General features: G+C 31.8%; 1 long non-coding RNA gene across 2 annotated transcripts in view; it reads right to left on the bottom strand.

Annotated features, from left to right (window-relative positions):
• LOC127548106 (uncharacterized) overlaps positions 1–15259 on the bottom strand; it is a 748785-nt gene that overhangs the window by 269267 nt on the left and 464259 nt on the right. The window contains exon 3 of one of the 2 annotated variants that reach the window (XR_007950318.1): positions 13236–13291. The exons of the other annotated variant lie outside the window; for it this stretch is intronic. This is a non-coding gene — a long non-coding RNA (uncharacterized LOC127548106). The remainder of the gene's footprint in view (positions 1–13235; positions 13292–15259) is intronic. 2 annotated transcript variants of the gene reach the window in all.

Genomic DNA, 15259 nt, shown 5'->3' with positions numbered 1-15259 from the left:
CTCCTACATCCTCCAGTTGGGAAAAAAAAAATCTCATAACAAATATGCACAATCAAGCAAAACATTCCCACAGAATCTATGCCCAAAATTGTGTGCCTTGTTGTATATCTTGAATGTTGTTATTGTTGTTCAGTCCTGTCTTACTCTCTGTAACCCCATTTCAAGTTTTCTTTGCAAAGATACCGAAGTGATTTGCTGTTTCCTTCTCTAACTCATTTTTATAGATGAGGAAACAGAGGCAAACAGGATTAAGTGATTGTCCAGCATCAAACACCTAATGACTAGAGCAAGATTTGAATTTATAAAGATGATGCTTCATGATTTCAAGTCCACTGTTGTCTATACTGTGCCATTTAATTGCCCCTATATCTTGAATACAGCTCCTCTATGTCACATGATGGGTAATATAGTTGTTCATCAATTCTCTGGAGCTATGGTTGGTCATTACATAGGTGAGAATTGTTAAAATTATCAAAGTTGTTTGTCTTCACACTGTTGTTTTTACAGACTAAATTATTCTCTTTGCTCTATTTATGTTACTCTACATAAATTCATATAAATGTCCCCAGGTTGGTCTGAAACCATCTTTTTCATCATTTCTTATGACATAATAGTTTTTTATATTCCTATGCTATAATTCATTTAACAATTCCCAATTTACAGACATCCACATACTCTCCATTTTTTGCCACTATAAAAGGGACCACTTTAAATATTTGGGGACATATGGGTCCTTTTCCTTATTCGTGGATAACTTGGAGGCCTTTACTCATTTTGAGGTCTTCTTAATCCAGAGAAGATTAAAATAAAAAAAATTATCTGATCATAACAATTATGCCTCACCTTATAGAAAGGTATGTAGAAGATCCAAAAAATATTTCCTATGTGGAAGAAAAAGGAAGAAAGTAAAATGAGAGAAAAGAAGCAATCCTTATATTTGGTGAGATAAAGAAATAGAAGTAATAAGAGTTTGGACTATGATATTTTCAAAGAAAAGAGGAGGAGGAGGAGAAGGAGAAGAAGAAAAAAAAAGAGGAGGAGGAGGAGGAGAAGGAGAAGAAGAAAAAGAAAGAGGATGAGGAGAAGGAGGAGGAGAAGGATGAGGAGGAGGAGGAGAAAAAGGAAGAGAAGGAGGAGGAGGAGATGTTAAAGAAAATTGTGAGCCTAAATGAAAAAGTAATTCTCAATCTGAGTAAGACAATGCAAAAGAAATAATGGTTAAGCATGTAATTTGCCTTATAGCTGTATATATTAATGTTTACCTCAAATTGACAAAATGTGCATCTGGGCAAGACTTTCTGATCAGATTTCCTCCTGTCTTTTGAAGTTGGATATGTATATTTAGTGAATTATGGACATTGCAATCTGGAGAAACTGCAGGCTATCAGCAGATTAATATATCAACAGAAACATGATGGCCTATGAGGTTCCCCTCATACAAGAGGATACAAGCAATATCATTCTTTTCATGGAATCTCATGAGAATTCACACAGAGAGAAAAGGACTCCCCATAATCCAGAGTTGCATGTTTGGTCACATGTGCTGTTTACATACATGTCTACAGTTTCTTAGTTATTTCGAGCCCACTATCTCTAAGGAATCTTATATGTTTGGTTTGAGGAGATATTTTTTGCCATGTGTTCTTGGTAGACTGCCATTTTCCTAAAAAGTTAATCAAATGTCTCCAACCATCAATAAGAAGGACCTTTTAAATACAAGATGGACCCTCACAGTTACCTCTTGTACCATGAGTAGTAATAAGGATCACTGGGGATCTCACTTTCTGTTAGTTCTATAGACAGTATGGTAGACACACAGCATTTCTTAATAAGGAATTTTATGTTAATAGGGTTGCTTCCATTTTATCAGTAATTCTAGAAGGGGGGTGTGTTTTACTGCTATAATCTGCTGCCTTCATTTATATTATGTTTCAGCTACACTGACACCTTACAGTGTGTGGTCATCAACTCTTCTTATAAACCTGTGGTTCTTCAAGTGCAAAAAAAAAAAAAAAGTTTGTAAGTTAATAAAAAAGCGAATAAAGCTATATAAAAATAACTATATTTGCCATTCAATATCCTTCCCCAAAGATCTGCATAGTTCTAATGATTTACTGTCATATACTCCCAGCTTTAAAACCTGGAAAGACTTTCTAGCGCAAATATCCTATTGAGGAGCCAGTGGTCTCTCTCTATCTTTTTTTTTTTTTTTGGCTCTCAGTAGATGAAAGAGTTCTTGCTTCTTTTTCTACTGCCTCTTAGTTCCTTTGCATCTAACCTTTTCTTATTTAGAAGGGACCAAATGGACTCATTATATCTTAATTCCTATCCAAATCTTATCCTCATATCACACAGGTAGTCACACAGGTCACTCCTGAGGTAAAGTTCTCCATTATAGAGAGAGGATACTTCCAGACTACTTTCATATTGGCTGACAAATTTTGAATGATGTGAGATTCTAAACCAAAGATCTTGCTCAGGATTTCCTCTTTCTACCATAACTATTCTGATTTTTGGTCTCATGAAAAATACTCTTATGTCAACCACATCCTAAGAAGTGGACAGTTATTGTGCCCAGAGACCCACATGTCTTTTTCAGCAAACCTTGCAAGATTTTTTTTTTCTTCCCAGTCTCCTGGCTTCTTATACAATCCAAATACTCTGTCAAAGACAACACTAAGTGACTTCCTCAAATATATTTAGATAGGCCAATATATATTTTCCCACCATACCCCACTAGGGTATCATGGTTTTCCCAGACACAAAATGTACTTATTATGCCACTATTTTCCATAATCAGCACTCTTTAACAGAAGATCTGGTATATGATACCTCCATTTGGACTAATGGAGGTTTGGAGAACATCTATGCAAAGAGGAAATTATTATTTTACCATACTTCTGTGGTCAGGTTTAAACTACCTTCCAAAGATGTGCATTCAGTACTTTGGGAAATATCCTTTTTAAGGACCATGCTTAAGTGAAGGTGCAGGTCAATTCTCTGAGAGCCTCCACAGCTGTGGATCATAATATCTGAAGGAGTTGCAAAGCAGCCTTTACTGACATGGGTGTTGCTTGTGGATTAGGAATGAAATAAATTGGAGGCAGAGGGAAGAAAAGAGAGGTCAGATAATGCAACTGCTTCTCAATCTCCTTGTATCATCATCATCATCCTCTCACATGAAGAGATCCATTCTAGAGGTCTGAGTTAGCCCTCCAACAGTCACTGCCAGGTGGCTCCCATATCACAACATATCCCCTCTTTGGGAAATCAAAAAAGGAACTACTGAATACTGAATTTCACCTTATATAAAATAGAGTTATAGAAATATTTCAGAATACATTAATTACTACCCTATCTTAATGCCATTTATCTGGCAATCTCCACCATATGGAACCTGGTCAAGAGTCAGAAAATAAGTAGCATGCACCAAATAATAAAATAAACAATTTGACAAGACACAATAGAAGTCACAATTCCATGAACTTAAGTAGAAATTTAACTTAAAAGATTATAACTTAATTGATTGTTTCCTCAAAGCTGATTTGCTTTCCCCCACAAGATTCTAACAAGTTCAATTATTTGGTTTCATCATACAAAAGAGAAACACCAAATTAGAAAAAGGGAAGGAATTTTGTTTTATGTAAGAATGGTGGCAGCACCAAGAAAGACAACTAACATCTTTAAAAAAAAAATCTATTTAAAAAACAAGAATCTTAAAAGCACAATTCTAGATGAATATTTATTATAGAAAACATCCCTGACGTATTTCAGTGGTCCCTCAGGTCAACATTTTTTATTATTGACCCAGGACAATAATTAATGATGATCTTGGGTCATGAAAAATATAATTTTATATAGTCCATTTAAGAAGATGTAAAATATATGGTTTATTAGAAAAAATAATCTCTTGAATCTGAAACATATTTTTACTTTTATTAGTTATCTAGAAAATAGTACAATTGTTCATTCAATAATGATGGAAGATAAATGTGTTAGAAAAATTAGTTCTCCCATCTAATAAAACAATAAAAATTAGAGTTAAGGGAAGGTTTTCAAGAATGAAGTTCCAATGCTATGGCATACAAATGATTCTGATGTAGAAGAAAAGTGAGAAATACTCAAAGAAGACAACATAGTTTCATAGGAAACTGATCAATGAACTTAAATTTAGAAAAGATGTAGAAAAAGATAGAAACAAAAGAATTTTTAAGTACATTTCCAATAAGAATGTCTGTAAGGCCCAGGAAAGGTAATAGATTTAGAGGAATATTGAAGGAAACAGAAAGAGCTACTTTTAACTACAGTGGGGACAAGAAGAAAATTAAAGGAAATAAAAGCCCCCTAGCTGGGGTAGTTGGAATGATGATAACATAAAGAGACCAAATAACAACTTCAGTTTTGTTTCTGTTTTTATTACCAAGTTAACGATCTTTACAACAGGAAGAATAAAACAGCCAAAAAAAATTGTTAATGGAGTTGAAACTCAATGTAAGTAAGGAATGCTAAGAATCCTTTCCATTCTTAATGAGTACAAGTTGCAGATACAGCCAAGCTACATTTTAAGGTAACTAAAGAATATAAGGTTGTAATTGCTGATTTTTTGTCAATGATCTTTGAAAAATTGCACATAATAGATGAGATGGCACATGATTGAAGAGAGCAAAGTGATATCATGATTTTAACAGAAAGGAAGAAACTAGATTATTCTAACTATTGACAAAAGGGAACTTGACTTCTGCACCTCACTAAATTTAAGAATTTATTACTTGGAAGGTGTTGTGAACATTTAGCAAAGGAAGCATCAATGGCTAAGAGCCAGGATGATCCATTAAGGCCAAGTCACATAACCTAATTTCCTTTTGTTACAGTTATAAGATTGATAGATCCAGGGATTACTTGCAATATAGTAATGAATTTGACAAAGTATCTTATGAGATACTTGTAGACAAGATGAAGACAATATACTAGGTATAGACAGAGTTGTCATGGGTCAAAAAACAGGACATAAAGAGTAGTCATTAGTCTTTAGAGCCTTGGAAGCACAAGGCTTTAGGACCATAGTTCATAAAGTGAGAGGGACTTTAGAGGACATCTAGTTTATCTCCTTTATTTGAGAGATAAGGAAACTGAAGCAATTGTGGAAGAAAAGTTCTTTACTAAAATTACCACAGGTAGTTTTTTCTCAAAAAGTGATATCTGAACTTACTGTGCCATGTTCCTTACCCAGGAAGATCTGTAGTGGAACAGTCATTAACGGAATGAATCAGTATCTACTCTTGACCACTGTTTTAAATTTTTAAAAATAAAATGACCCTGTCAGGATCATCAGATCTGCAAATTTCATGAGGTCAGGATATCAAATACAATGGATGACAGAAAAAAAAGAATCCATAAGGACCCTGACCTTGCTAAACAATAGATCAACTCTAATAAGATGAAATCAAATAAAAAGAAATGTAAATTCCTTTTCTTAGGCTTAAATAAAAATCAACTATACAAGAATAGAATGGGAAGATGTAGCTAGATAACAGTTTATATGAAAATGACATTTGAGTGGACTGCAAGTTCAATATGAGTTGACAGGATGATATGGAATCTGAAATAACTAACACAATATTAGATGGCATGAATAGAAGTGTCATGTCCAAAAGGAGGGAGAGTATAGTCTCACAGTTTTCACTCTTGGTCAGACATCTCAAATATTATTTTCTCTTCCATGTGGAAAAGTCTAAGAAAGTCACTGACAGGTGGGAGATGATTCAGAAGCATATAACTAGGGTGGTGAGGTACTCATAGATTACAGATCCTAGAATATTATCACTGGAAATGTTAGTAATCGTTTAATGTAATGTCTTCATTTTAAAGATAAAGATATTTGAATCCCAGAGAAATATAATTCTATAAAAAAGAAAGAAAAAAGAAAAGTCACCCAGGTAGTCAGCAGCAGATTTGAACACAGACTTTCTAACTCTAAATTTAGGGGTGGATCTTTCAGCTTTTCCATGTTATTTCCTCAAAAATAATGTCATGGGAGGATTAATTGAAGAATATGAGGGCATTTAGGCCAGAGAAAAAGACGATTTGGTTGGGAAGAGTATGATTGTTATCTTCTAGTATTTGAAAGAATGGCAACTACAAGAGAGATTAGACAGGGTCACTCTGGCCTTAAAAGGCAGGTCTAGAAACAGATTTTAATTTGATTAATTATAAAGAGGCAGGTTTCAGCTTGATATAAGGAAAACATTGACAAATAATTAGAGCTCTTCCAGAGGATTGGACTTCCTCAGGAGGTCTAAATCCCCTTTCACTAGAGGACCTCAAGATGAATTTGAATGTCTCTGCCCAATTGCAGAGATTATAGGAGGGGTTGTTTTAGGTATGGGTTGTACTAGATATTCTATTCTAAGCTTTTAATAGCTCCTAATTTTTGGTTAAAAAGTTATGATTTCATGAACACCTGACTATTTAAAAAGGAAAAAAGTCTCACCCCTGTGGTATAATTTCAGTGTTTCCTTACCTAAAAAAAATAAAAATCACATTTGAAAGTATACATTACATATATATTACTTACTCTAAGAAGTTTCTTATTTGTAGTGTATATGACATTGGGAGATTAGACCTAGAAGGCTTAAAAATTAAGATGGTCAGGAGTCATTCACACATTAATCTATATGTATTAATCAGATTTCCAACTAAGAGTCATGGTTCAACTGCCCTTGTAAAGTAATCTTGTTGACAGAAAAAGGGAAAGGAAATCTTGGAGGAGAGGTTATAGACCAGATCAAGCCAACTTGGGTGAAATCTTTAAGCAAAGATTGTTAGATCTATAAATATACCACATAAGTATTTATAAATATACAAATTATAATGTATATGTATATACTTTATGATATGTAATACAAGTATACATATATCTAGCATATATGTATGTATTATGTTGTGGGCATAAATAGCCCATACATATTTTACATATGCATATACACATATTAACAATCCACTCAAGGAATGATTTATTCTGGATAATAAAGTTAACATCCACCTATTTCAACACTTTATCTGATAGGATTTTAAAAATTCTTTTTAATGACAGTCTTCATAAAGTATTTTTTTTTTCCATTCTGGGATTGACTAAGTAGAGATGACTTTGTATAATCTAATTTTTCAATGATGATCTTATTTTTCTTCATTTACCTTTAATAGACCTTTATAAACCTTTAAAAAGGTTATTACTGTTGAACAGTTGCCTCTGTCTCATTAATGTACATGGATACATCTGTAGTTATATCATCTCTTGGACAAGATTATTTGGCTACTATTCTAAAAGAAAATAGTGAATCAAAGGTGAAGGCAGCCTTTTTCCATGTGGTTTTCTCACCTTCCATACAGTTATTTTTATAATTATCATTTTCCTTTGACTTGACTGTAATTCACAGTATTATCACTTATTAGCACACTAAACCACAGACAACTCTTTTTTTCGCCTTTCACATACTCTTCTAATTTGTGTTGTTTATGAATATGCTATAGATGATGTATTCATTGACATTTTAAAAAGTATGCTAAAGTGTTTTTGGAGACATGCCCCAGAGTCTACAACATTTTCATCATTAGGAGCAAACAGCATTTTAACTGACATGGCACCAGATAATAATTTTCTTTGAGTTCTACATAATGTCTGTCTTTGAGCAAAATTAACAATGCAATCAATATTAATTTTCTATCTTTTAACATCATAATGAAATTTAAAACTTAAGATAATAGTCATGGCATAGATGATCCTTTATGGAAATCTCTCCTATAATAACATTTTATATTCTGAATAATAACTTGGGATAGGAATAGTTTTCCAAAGAGGAAATAGAAATGATGAGCCACCATATAAAAATAATTTTGAATTAGTTATGATAGAATATAATAATTAAAATGACTCCTATTCACAAAAATGATAGATAGTAAAAGAAAAAACAAATGATATAAAGGGCTGTGCACATCAAAACACAATGGACCAGTAAACTTGAACAATTGCTCTATAATCCAATTTGGAAATATGCTTAAATTTTTCACTTACTTTCATTCATTAATATCACTAGTGACAAACATCTCAAGAAGATAAAAATAAGAAGGAACTTTGTAAGTAAGTGGATAGACAAATAGACATATGAGTAGAGAGATACAATCTTTTCTTTTGTTTCTGACCTCCTCAGGACTGTGCATGTTCACATAAATAAATTTATGTGTGTATACTTAAAAAAAATTAGTTTTTGAATAGGTTGAGTCTTATTGTATTAGCATGTGTATTCATGTTGGGCATGCATGTCTACAATAGACACATATGACCACATTATAAATATGCACATATATACATAAATGTATTGTGTACATGTGTGGATAGTATGTGTATACCTATGCATTATATTATATATATACATTATATTACATTTCTTTTTATTTTTGACCTTCTTTGGATGCATGTATTTATAATTTGTCAAAAAAAACTCATATTGACTGCTTTTTTGTATGTATATATAATATATAAACTGTATAATTGGGAGAAAGGAGGAGGAGGATCAGAGAGAGAGAAAGAAAGAGAGACATGCAGAAAGTGTAATGAGATTCTGTTTATCCCAGAACTTAATTTCTTTTATAATACAGTGATATATGTAAATTTTAATATATAAATATGAATATATATTTATCTCAAGACATATGATATTATTCCATAAAAATAAAAAATATGAGAAATTCAGAGAAATTTGAAAATACTTATTATATTAATTGACGCACAGTAAATTAAAACAGAACCAACAGAAAAATATAAAGAACAATGATTATAGTAATGCAAAGTAAAACAAACTAAAAGCAATGAGAATTCAGATCAAGGAAATGATCAGTCAACTCCAGGGGTAAACTATAGGTACAAAGCAAAGCCTGTATTGCAAGGCATGGTTAATGAAACAGAACTAAATATTAACATCAAGTTCCAAATCATGAAATAATATGGGGAAAAAGTAGATAACAAAGAAGAGCCCAATAATAAAAAGCTATAGTGATGACAGGAAAGATTCAGACACAAAAATCAGAAGACAACAATGAAGTCAAAACAGTTATAAACAAAGCTTCAAAGGGGAAAAATATATAAACTGAACACAAATCCAATAAGAATTCCTGAAATAACTAAAAACTTTGTGTCAAAATCAAATATGAGAGGTAAAGGGAAAAATTTAAGAAATGAAAGCTAAAGAAAAAAATTATGAAAATTGGTTCAAAAAAAGCACAAACAATAATGAAGAAAATAACACCTTAAAAAACAGAACTGGCCAAATGAAAAAGTGGTACCAAAGGTAACTAAAGAAAATAATTCCATTAAAATTAGAATTGATCATATGAAAGCTAATGATTCTATGAGACATTGAGAACTAATAAAATAAAACCAAGGAATGAAAAAAGGGGGAAAGGGAAATATTTTATAGGAAAAACAACTTTTCTGGAAAATAGATCAAGAAGAGATATGTTAATTATTATTTGATTGCCTCAACACTATCATCAAAGAAAGAGTTGAAACATCATATTTCAAGAAATCGTCACCAAAAAAAAAAAAAAAACAAAAAAACAAAAAAACAAAAAAAACTGCTCCAATATGGTCAAACCAGAGAATAAAATAGAAATGGAAAGAATCAACTGATCACTATCTGAAAGAGCTCCCAAAATTAAAATTCCCAGGAATTATTTAGTGAAATTCCAAAGTTCCTAAGTCAAAGAGAAAACACTGTAAACAGGAAGAAATGAACCATGTACATGTGATGGAGCCAGAATAAGAATCATACAAGATTTAAAAGTTTCCATATTAAAGAATCAGAAAACTTAGAATATGATATTCTCTAAGGCAAAAGAACTTGGATTACAACTAAGATAAAACAATATAGAAAACTGAATATAATACTTTAAGGGGATAAATGGTTGTTAATAAAAATAGAGGGATTTTGAGCATTCCTGATGAAAAGACAGGACTGAATATAAAATATGACTTGCAAATATGAGACTCAAGATAAGCATAAAAAAGTAAACATGAAAGATATTCAATAAGATTAAATAGTTTAACTTTCTATATAAAAAGATTATACATGTATCTTCTAAGAACTTTATCATTAATAGAGCAATCAGAAAAACTATATATAGAAAGTGGGCACAAAAGTGAGTTGAATATGTTGGGATAGTATAAACAATGAATGGGCAAGAAAGAAGGATATCTTAGGATAAGACTTGGGGCGTGGGGGGAGAGGAAGAGGAAGAATGGGGAAAATTACCTCATGCAAAGAGGTATGTAAGGAAGACCTGTCACAGTGTGTGAAACCTAACATTTTTTGAACCTAACATATTTAAATTGGTTCAAAGAGAAAAGTGTGTGTGTGTGTGTGTGTGTGTGTGTGTGTGTGTATGTGTGTGTATATACATAATTTTCTCCTCTCCTCTCCTCTCCTCTCTTCTTTTCTCTTGCTCTATTGTTCTGTCTCTGTCTCTGTCTCTCTCTCTCTCTCTTTTTTTTTTTTGTATACAAATATTCAAGTTTCTAATTCACAATGCTACTCACTTCCATCTTATAGGTGAGTTCTTCCCATTCACATTCATAGTTATGATTACCAGCTGCTTCTTTCCCTTTGTCCTATGTGCTTCTGTTTTTCCTCCTCTCTTTCCCTGCCTCTAAAATCTATTTTGTTTTTGACTACTGCCTTCTTTTATCTGCCCTCCCTTTTGTCATCTCCACACACCTTTCTCTTATCTGCTTACTCTTCTGCATCTCTGTTGGGAAAAATAGATTTCTATTATCAATTGAGGAGAGGAGAGGACAAGAAAGGAGAAGAGAAGAAAGAATGTTTAAAATAAAGGGGCTAGAATTGAGGGTTCCAGAACTCTGGAAAGGTATACTTGAATCTAAGACAACAGAGCATTTAAGGCTAATTACTTACTCGATGTGAGATAATGGTTCTATAAGCATATATTTAGATAATATGGTAATATGATGGCTCTCCTCATTGGTGCTTGCTGAATGTGTAGTGGGGAGATAATCCTAGGAACGGATTGGAGGGCTAAGGGAGAGAGATCATAATCTCTCTGCCACATGCTGAGGAGAGAAGACTTCAAGCTCCAAACTCAAGAATTCAGAATTTATTTTTAACGAGCCGAGTGGCAGCTTGCCTGCCTTCTTCACTTCTCCTCCTAAAGACCAAAGAGTTTGACTGATCCTGAGGCCCTCCAGAGAGCTAGTCCAGACATTGTATATTAGAATGTTTAAAATAAAGGGGCTGGAACAAAAGATATTGTAATTCAGCTGAAGTTACAAAGTCCAGAGCAGTCATTTCAAGAAAGCAAAAGTAAACTTAGATCCAATTAATAAAGATAAGAAAAGAAAAAATATATATCGATAAAATGCATCATAGACAATAAAATGATATCAGTATCAAATGTGTTTGCACCAAATTGCAAAGTATCCAAAATCTTAAAGAAAAAATTTAATGAATTTTAGGAGGAAATGGACAATAAAATTATAATGTGGGGAAAATTTCCTCTCAGAAGGGAACTAATACCATAAATAAGAAACAAGGCAAGGAGATGAATGGAATCTTAGAAAAGTTAGATATGATAGACCTATGTAGAAAACTGAATGGGAAAAGAAAGGAACATATTTTTGTCTGAATTATATATCTACCTTCACAAAACTGACCATATATCAAGGCATTGAAACCTCATAGCCAAATGCAGAAAAACAGAAATATTAAATGCACCTTTTTAGACCATAATGTAATAAAAATTACATTTAATAAAGATCCATGGAAATATAGACTAAAAATTCATTGGAAACTAAATAATCTTATCCTATGGGTCAAAGTGGGTCAAAGAACAAATCATAAAAAGAACAACAATAAGTTTATTTACAGGAATGCAAAAAATATGGCAGCATTGCAAAACTTGTAGGATGCAGCCAAGGCAGTACTTGGGAAAAATTTACATTGCTTCAAGCATACAAGGCTGTACAGATGAATGAGGTGGGCGTGCAACTTAAAAAAAGATTAGAAAACAGAAATCTTTAAACACAACACCTGAAATACTGAAAATCAAAAGGAAAAGCAATAAGATTGAAAATAAGAAAATCATTGAATTAAAAAAATAAAAATAGAACTTCATTTTATGAAAACAATAGAGAAATCATTGATTCATTTGATTTAAAAAAAAATCAAATTACTGGAATTAAAAAAAAGTGAATGAGCCATCATAGAATATGAAATCAAAGCAATTATTAGGAGTTGTTTGCCCAATAATATGCCAGCAAAATTTACAATCTCAGCAAAATAGATGAATATTTATAAAAATGTAAATTTACAGATTAACAGAAGAGGAAATATTATACTTAAATAATTCTCGCAAAAAGAGAAATTGAGCAAGCCACAAATAAGAAGACAGAATTTGTTCCTGAGAAAAAAAATTCAAAAACCACCAAATTTAAAAGTTAATTCTACTACAAGCAATTTGAAAAAATTGGTAAAGTATGTCTTATTAAATTACTTTTATAACACAAATATAGGTTTGATACCTAAATCAGAGAGAACAAAAAGTAAGAAATTTTCTTAATAACTGGCAATGTAAAAAAAAATTAAATAAGATATGAAGAGATTACAGTAACAAATCACAAAAATCATATACTATCTGCAGGTAGGATTTATTGCAACATTATTTCAATGTAAAAACCATAAGCATAATTGACTATCACAATAACAAAAACAACAAAAATCTTATGAAAATATCACTGTGATCAGAAAATCATAAATAAAGACAGAACTAAAGAACTGGAGAAAGATTAATTGCCCATGGGTAGGTCAAATCAATATTAAAAAAGTGATAATTCTACCTAAGTTAATTTGCTTCTTCAGTGCTATACTAATTAAAGATTCTAGAAGTGTTATTGGCAGAGCTAGAAAAAAATAGCAAAATTCACTAGAAGGAAAAAAGGTGAAGAATATCAAAGGAATCAATGAAAAAAATAATGTGAAGGAAGGCAACTTAGAAGTAATATTTTGCAAATAGTATTATAAAGCTTTAATCATCAATACAATCTGATTCAAAGAAATAGAGTGGTGAAAGAGTGAAATAGATTAGGTCGACAATATACAGTAGTAAATGACCATAGTAATCTAACATTGCATCTCCCAAAATTCTAATCATTTTGGATAACAACTTACCTTTTGACAAATATTGATGGAAAGAACACAGCTGGGCTGAAACTAGGCATCTCACACTAGATAACAAAATAAAGTAAAAATGATTTAGTCATAAATGGTGATATCATAAGTAAATTAGGAGAGCATGGAATATTTTACCTCTCCAATCTATGGATAAGGAAAGAGGTTTTTTTTTGTTTTGTTTTGTTTTTTTTGGGGGGGGTGTTAATTATTATTGCTGAGGCAATTGGTGTTAAGTGACTTGCCCAGTCTTATACAGCTGGGAAGGATTAAGTGTCTGAAACCATATTTGAACTCAAGACCTCCTGACTTCAGGGCTGGTGCTCTATCTACTACACCACCTAGCTGCCTCCTGGAAAGAGTTTATGACCAAACAAGAGACAGCGAGATTATAGGGAATGAAGTTATTAAATAGAATTATATGGATTACATGGAATTAAAGTGGTTTTGCACTTTAAAACAAATTTTAAATTAAAACTATTTAAATTTTAAATTAAAACAATTTTAAAACAAATGCAGCCAAATTTTTGAAAGAAAACATAATACTGGAAAATATTTTCTAGAGAAAGTTTCTCTAATAATGGCTTCATTTCTCAAATATATAAGAAGATGAGTCAAATTCTAAAAATAAGAGCCATTTCCTAGTTGATAAATGGGTAAAAGACACAAACAGGCAATTTTCATAAGGAGAAAGCAAAGCCATCAATCAAAAAAATGCTCTAAATCATTAATGATTACAGAAATGCAAATTAAACAACCTCACAGCTATCAGACTGGCTAGCATGACAGAGAGGGAAAGTGACAATTTCAGAACTAAGTTTGTATCTCAGAGAGATCAAAGAAAAAGGAAACACTTATTTATACAAAAAAATATTTATAGCTGTTCTTTTTGTGGTGGCAAAGATTTGAGGTCTAGGGAATGTACATCAACTGGGGGAAGGCTAAACAAGTTCTGGTGTGTGATTGTTATGAAACATTATTGTGCTACAAGGAAAACACGTAGGAATATTATTGCTAAATTAAAAAAAACCCAGATCAAAGAGAAAAGTTTATAAGTGATAACAACAACAAAATTCAAAGATGCTGGACCTATAATTAGAATTGTTCAGGATTTATCAGCAGCTACATTAAAAGACTACAGATCCTGGAATATTATATCTATATCTATAATATTATATATCAACTACAAAGGACCTAGGGTTGCAGCCAAAAATATTATATCCAGCAAAATTAAGTATAAGTGAAAAAGAATGGATATCCAATGAACTTTTGGATTTTCAAGATTTTGTCTCAAACAAACTTGAATTCAATAGAAAATTTAATATATATGAGCCAGCATCAAAAGCTAATTTCAAGGGACTCAATAAGAACAAATTGTTTGTGTTTTATATGTGGAAATATAAATTATAAGACTAAAAATGACATTAATATTTGGGTAGTCCAAAAGAAAGACTGAGATAAAGTTGAGTATGATGTAATTTTAAAAAGCAGAATCATCTAGGAAAAGGTAAAAATAGCTATTATGTTACACACATGAGGTACAAAAACAAGAACACAGAGAAATTAGATGGGAAAAGAGGGCTGGTAATTCTGAAAACCTGCTCACATTGGGGATGGATTAAAAAGGAAACAAAACACATATATGCTAAGAAGGGTATAGCACCATCCAAACTCTATCAAGAAATGAGGGGCAAAAAAAATGAATAAGGTGGAATATAGAAATGGGAGTGGGATAAGAGGTATATGTTAATAGAAATGAGGTAAAGAAAAAAAGGAAAAAAGTTGGGAAGAAGATAAAGGAGGTATCCAAAGTGGATGGGGTGAAGAGATTAATTAAAAGTAAAGCAACTTGTTGAATAGAAGTAAAAAAGAGTTAACAAAGATAGAAAATAAGAGATAAACACAAACACAATAGCAATGATCAAGAATAGATTTTTTTTTTAAACTAGGGGTAGTAAACATTGACTTCAAAGTTAAAACTTAAAAATTCAATCAAAAAAGAAATCTGCATTATATGTTTAGCC

This window comes from Antechinus flavipes, chromosome 2 (assembly GCF_016432865.1).
Source record: "Antechinus flavipes isolate AdamAnt ecotype Samford, QLD, Australia chromosome 2, AdamAnt_v2, whole genome shotgun sequence".
NCBI lineage: Eukaryota > Metazoa > Chordata > Mammalia > Dasyuromorphia > Dasyuridae > Antechinus > Antechinus flavipes.
The sequence above is the reverse complement of the archived record's forward strand: the minus strand, read 5'-3'. Positions and strand labels throughout refer to the sequence as shown.